Here is a 6,918-nt window from a genome sequence, read left to right as displayed (position 1 = left end):
GTCACGCCGCAATCCCTTCTCCTCCATTCTCCTCTCAGGATCTTGGGCATGCACACACACGCGCCCGGCATGAGTTTAAGCCACCAGGTCTGGGACTTGAACTGTGGTCGACTACATGGGAGTCCAGCGACATAGCAGTTATACCAACTGCTGGTCCCGGCTCTTGGGCTTTCAAGCTAAATAAACTGTTGTTCCATATATTGGGTCATCAGAAAGGTCATGGCACACTTTTACATAGGAAAATATATCGCTTTTCTGACACATGAAACATTACCCAGACTCACATATTAGTAATACAACAGACGAGAAAAGAGCTGGTACCAAGAGTGGGGTTGTTTGCTTAAAATGAACCCCTGAAAATGTGGGTAATAGGCAAAGGTTGGAAGGATCTGGAAGAGCAGGCTAGATAAAGCCTAGATTCCAGTAAGAGCCATGAGAAAAGACTAGGGCAAGTTTAGAACTCCTGAGAGACTGGTTACATGGCTCTGAGCAGAACGCCGACAGCAATGTCGATGGGGAAGGCTGTTCTGAGGAGGATTCAGAGCAAAGTGAGGAATGTCTTACTGGAAATTGGAGAAAAGACCATCCTTTTTGCAATGTTCCAATGCATTTGGCTGGGTTGTGTTCCTGCCCTAAAATTTGGGAGGCTGAATTTGCAGGAGTGACGCCCTGGGGCATCTGGCAGAAGCAGCATCCACACAAGAAGCGCCCGGGCTGCTGCATGGGTGCTTTCAACTGTGTTCAGTGAACTGTGGGGTAAAGGGAAGCAGAGTGGAAAGATTTGGAATATTCACAGCCTGCCCATGTGGCAAAGAACGAAAAAGCATGTTTGGCAGATAAGGCAGCCTGTGGCTTAGTGACCAGTTGCTAACGCGATTAGCACCAATAGAGCCCAGTGGAGACAGTGGGAGAAAGTACCCAAGGACCCCAGAGCTCCTCGCGGCTGCCCCTGCGTCACAGGCCCAGAGGCCTAGGAGAGCAGAATGGTCTCAGGGGATGGACTTGGGCAAGCTTATGGCTCTGATCTTCCTCAGGACTCCGCTCTCCCTATCCCATTCCACAGTTGCAACTGTGGTTCAAGTGGGCCCAGGTACAGCTCGGCCTACCATTAGAACTGCCGCTCTGGGGCACCAAAGAGCAGATCTGAGTGCTATGCATATGCAGGTAATTCTGCAGGTTCATAAAATGCAAGAGCTGTGGCAGAGTAATGACTTCCACCTAGATTTCAAAGGATGTCTCAGACAACATGGGGGCCTGGCCAGAGGCTTGTCGAAAGGGCAGGATGCTGCAGAGAGCCATGTTAGGGCAATGGCAAGGGAGTGGAGTTGGAGCCTCTCCAAAGGGTCTTCACCAGGCCAATACCTAGTAGAACTGCAAAGGCAGGGCTGTCCCGGGCAGCCCAGAACTAGATGGCTACAGGCATCAGCACCAGCCTGGAAGAGCTGCAGCCACAAGACTCCAACTAGAGAGAGCCAAAGCCCCTCAAGGCCATGGTGCAAGGCGACCTGATGCTTTGGGAGCCCAAACCCCCAGAGTGCCCAGGAAGAGGCACACCAAGTGAAAGATCATTCTGGAGTTCAAAATGTAATGTTTGCTCTCTTGAGCAAAATGTTTGGACTTGCTTAGGGCCTGTCACTCCTATCTTCTTCCAGAATGGTAATTTCTACCTTATGCCTAGCCCACTATTGCATTATGGAAGCATGACATTTGATTTTACAAGCTCATAGCTGGACTTTGGGCTTCTGCGTTGGTATTTGGAACAAGTGAAGACTTTCAGGACTATTGTGATGAAATGGATATATTTTCTTCGTGAAAAGGACATGAATTTGGGTGGCCAGGGTCAGAATCCCATGGTTTGAATGTACCTTGATTTTTTTTTGGGGGGGGGAGAGATTTTTGCTACAGGGCATGTGTGCTCACCAGAGGTAGACAGACAGAAAGCGAGAAATCACCCCCCCACCCAGGGGGATGGCCACACCACAATCCCTGCTCTTCCATCTCAGGATCTTGGGCACACATGTACATGCGCCTGGCGTGAGTTCAAACCACCGGATCCGGGACTTGAACCACAGCTGACTATATGGGAGTTCAGCGACATAGCCATTACACTAACTGCTGGTCCCGAATGTACCTTAATTTTTAAAAATTGCATATGCCTGCCAGAGAAAGAGAAAGCAGACCCCTCCCTCAGCAGAGTATGGTCACACCATAATCTTTCTTCTCTATTTCTCCATCCCATCAGGATTTGGGGCATGTATGCACACACATTCTCAGCGTGCTTTTCAAGCCACCAGGGCTGTCAGCGATGTGGGATCTGGCTCCCAGTGCACAGTGCTTAAACACCACGTTAAGGCTGGCCCCCCGAGGCACCTTCTCACTTGGCAGAGACGGTCAAGAGCTGCTGCTGGTGGCTGCCTCTCTAGAACAGTGAGGGCTCTCACTGTGTCCTGCTCCTTTCCATTCCCTGTCCTCTCCCCCACCCACTCCATAGTATCTCCTTGGTGCTGTTGAAAGCATGAGTCCGTACCCCGCAGGCAGGAGAGTTTAAGTAGTCAGTGAGAAGGAAAAGACAGGAAGCAACAAACACATAAGAGATAGTAAGTAGAGGCAATTTCAGAGGCAGATCTCAAAGGTTAGCTTATTTTTAACAATCCATAGATTTCTGGATGTATTAGGTCATTGGGAAAGTCATGATGCATTTTTCTATGCAAAAATACATCATACTTTCCCAATGACCCAGTAATGTCTACATATTTCTTCAAAAATATAAACCTATGTATAGGATATATAGTTCACTGAACCCAGACAGTACTCCAGTGGTAAAATGCAATGCTCTGTGAGGCGACCATACATGGGATGGTTCCTAGTTGAGATGGTTCAAGTCCCCATTAGCCTCTCAGGGTTGCTACACCACCACCATGTGCCATGATCCAGGGAGGGCTGAGCCTCTGTCTCTCACTTATAAAATTAATAATTTTTTTAAAAAATTGAACCTATTGTACAAGTTTTATTGCATTGTTGGGAAAGTCATGGTGTATTTTTCTTTTTTGAGAGATTCTTTTAGCTATAGGGCGTGTTGACTCACCAGAGAGAGAGAAAGTGAGAAATCACCCTTGGGAGGTGGCCACACCACAATCCCTTCTTCTCCATTCTCCTGTTTGGATTTTGGGCATGCACGCATACACACTCAGTATATTCAGCTGCCAGGCCCAGGACTCAAATCATTGTCGACTACGTAGGAGTCCAACAACGTAACCATTATACCATCTCCTGGTCCCAATTTATTTTTCTTTTCTTTTTTATTTTAGAGATATTTTTGCTATAGGGTGCATGTACTCGCCAGAAACACACAGAGAGACGGAGAGACAGAAAGTGAGAATCACCCCCCTGGGGGAAGGCCACACCACGATCCCTTTTCCTCCATTCTCCTTCTGGGATTTTGGGCATGCACGCACACACAGCCGATATGAGTTTTAAGTCAGTGGGTCCAGGACTCAAACCACAGTTGACTACATGGGAGTTCAGCAACATAACCATTACGCCATCTGCTGTTCCCCCCAACATATTGCTCTATGCAAAAGTGTGTTATGACTTTTCCAATGACCCAATAAATAAGAATGTATTGCACAATATTAAAAAGGGGAGAAAATCTACATAGAACCACATGCTCTTATTCACAATTTTGAAATTCACAGGCTCTGAGACATAGGGTTTTGTTTTGTTTTTTTGTCTTTGTTTTTGTTTTTTGACGTTAACTCAAGGTTGGCAAGACCTGAGCTGATGTGGAGCTCTTTATAAAATGTCCTTATCTCACCTAGTGAGAATGTGCACACGTTTCACTGCAGGAAAACTAATGTGTCAGTTGTAAGGTACAGTGTGGGCTATGCGCCAGAGCATCTTTATTTATTTATTTTTAAGTTCTGTTTTTAAGTTTCTTTCTCTTTCAGAGAGACAGACAGACAGACAGGCATCCTCAACAGGGTCATATGTTGTGATCCTCCCCTCCCCCTAGCCCTCACAGCCAAGAGAGAGCGTGGGTGCACACCTGGTGTGGACAGGCACATGAGGGAATCAAACCCGTCATCTTCCATCTGGATCCCGCTTTGCTTGAGCAGAGCATTACCACTGCGCCACTGAGCAGCCTAAGGCACCACTTTCATAAAAGTACTTTCATAAAGCCTCCCACCTTCTAAAGTCTGGCTCCCAGGGTTTCAGGTAGGGGATTAAGACTGTTAAATAGCTACTGTCCTTTTTTTTTTTTTTAAAGAATTATTTAATTTTATTATTATTTTAAAATTTGCTAGAGGGCACATGCACTCATCAGAGAGAGAGAGAGAGAAGTGAATAAGCAAGCCACCAGGTCCGGGCCTTGAGCCACAGTCAGCCATGTGGGAACGCAGTGGCCCCATCACCATGCCACCTGCTGCCCCAAATAGCTATCTGCACACACATGAGCCAAAGTAAATTTTCCTCCATCTGAGAAAAACAAAACAAAAACATGTACCCTGTTGGGGGATGGGGGCAGCAGAAGATGGAAGTCTAAAACTGCATTTTCAAAACAACATCTCTAAAGACAATAAACAGTAATAGTTGGCGGGGTCTAATTCAGCATCCTCAAATAAGCAAGGACCACAGTATGCACGTGACTTCACAACAGATTTTTCACCAGCAGAATGCAGAGGATGCGAGTTTAGTAAGAAGCAAGTCTTTCTCATCCCCAGACAAACCTCCTCCTGTCCCTCACACATTGAGAGGCAGAGATGTTTTTTTGTTTTGTTTTTGAGAGAGATTTTTGCTATAGGGTGCATGCACACCTTGGAGAGACAGAGAGACCAAGAGGCAGAAAGCAAGATATAACCGCCGCCCCAGCCGCGATGCTGCAATCCCTTCTTCTCCAGGCTCCTCTCAGAACTTTGGGCATGCACATACTCCCAGAGTGAGTTTCAAGCTGCCAGGTCCAGGACTCGAACAGTCTATGACATGGTAGTCCAGCATCTTAACCACCATGCCACCTGCTGGTCCTGAGAGGCAGAAATCTTAATGGGCTATGGGAAGGCATCATCCTCAAATCTACTCACTAGAGGAAGTTGGGCTGTCACTCCATTTCCATCCCACAGACTCTGGCAAGTGGCTTGCCTGGACACCAGGCAAATGTGTCTTCCCTAGAATTATGGCTAGCCCACGTGACAGCTGACGGCCCAGTGCCTGTGTCGGGCAGCAGGTGGCCTCTGTGCACTTCTAGAACCACTCCACCACGCTCGGGCTTTGCAGATTTGCAACCTCCCTGACCACTCTGATCGAACTTGGGCCAGTGTTTCCAGGAGCCTGAAGTCTCACTGGTGTTATTCCTGGAGTGACGGAGAGGAGAGTCATGAAGGAAAGGAGCCTGATGCTACCACAGGCAGCCGGGTTCCTCAGTAACTCTCTTAGCCAAGCATGGCCGAGCTGTTCGCAGGGACGCTGAGCATTCAGAGCACCAGCTCCCGGATGTTCTGGCGGCACCCTGCACCTGGCGACTACACGGTATAGAACAGGGCCTGGACACCTGCTTGCTGAGCAGAGAAGAGCACGCATCTCGTAAGCTCCAGAGCCCCTACATGGGGCCCTGGGTGGGAGTTTCCTCCTGCTGTCCCTCTCTAACCTCTCAGGGATGGCTGCTAAACCAGGACAGCGTAGGCAGAGGCAGTGCCAGCTGGGCCCTTCTCAGACAAACCAGGGGACATGTAAAAGGTGCCCTGCTGCGTCAATATCCCGGGACACTTTTTATTCCCCGGACTCCACCTAGAAAAGGCAATGCTCATTTTGTAACAAACGGGGGTAAATGTGCTGGCGCCAGCACTGGGACCCCACAGCCAGGGCCGGTGGGGCTGGCCGCCTCCCTGAGGAAACCCACACCGCCCTGCCTGCAGTGAGCGGAAAGCACAGCAGACTGGGACACAGGGAAGCAAGGCTTTCATCGGGCCCTCGGATACGCCTGATACAGACCAAGAGTGGGTAACGCCTTCCGCTTTCTGCACATGTGATTTCCCTATTATGCTTTTAAATCTTTTCTTCGGGTTATGTTTGAATGCATTTTCTCTGAAAATGTAAAAGAGCCAGTCTGCACTGAATTCCGGGACAGCTACTCTGGTGAAAGTCCGAGGAGACTAGACACAGGTTTCCTGGTTAATGTGTCTCCGTGGGAATCATGCCTGTACGCTCACCTGCAAATCCGGCCACACGCTCTTCATTCTTCCAGCCCTCACACCCGAGAGCCTGGCCTCGCCATAATTTATGTTACAGTGCCATCTTATGGTGGTTTATGGCTACCATGTAGGGATGGAACAAACTCTGCGCTGTCTTTTCCACACTTTAAAGAAATACATGGCTTTAAAAATGATCTTTCATTAATCACACCAGATAACGGTGTCAAAAATGGGGTCTGTAAATAAGAAAGCTGTTTCAATGTCATCTGCTAAAGGCCAAATACTACAGAGCCTCTGAGCCCCCCCCCACCCCCGCAAGTCTTAAAGACAACGGATTCATTTTTAAAAGGCATTTATGTTCCTTCTCGGTGACTATTACCGCATAATCCGACATTTCAAAGGCAGCGTTCCTTGTGAATGCCATGACGCGTTTGGGAAGAATATCAGAAAGTCTGTTCTAAGTCAGTGATTTGTGGCCCGAAATGTTCAGCTCTGCATTCCCCAAGTGCATCATTTCTCCTTTCTCATCTCCAAAAAAACCCACAAAACTCTCCAGACCCCTATCAGCATGACACCAGGAAACCCAACCCTACTTTTAAGCCCCAATCGTTTGCAAATGATCGTTTGCAAATGTATTTCGGTCCCAGGTTTAATTCTAGAAGAAGATTCCTTGGAGAAGCCTCATTCCGGAAGTCTGCCTGCCAATGTCTGGAGGCTTTCAGGCTCGGTTACT

The sequence above is a fragment of the Tupaia chinensis genome, unplaced genomic scaffold (genome assembly GCF_000334495.1).
Source record: "Tupaia chinensis unplaced genomic scaffold, TupChi_1.0 Scaffold000570_1, whole genome shotgun sequence".
Classification (NCBI taxonomy): domain Eukaryota; kingdom Metazoa; phylum Chordata; class Mammalia; order Scandentia; family Tupaiidae; genus Tupaia; species Tupaia belangeri.
This window is presented reverse-complemented; position numbering follows the sequence as displayed.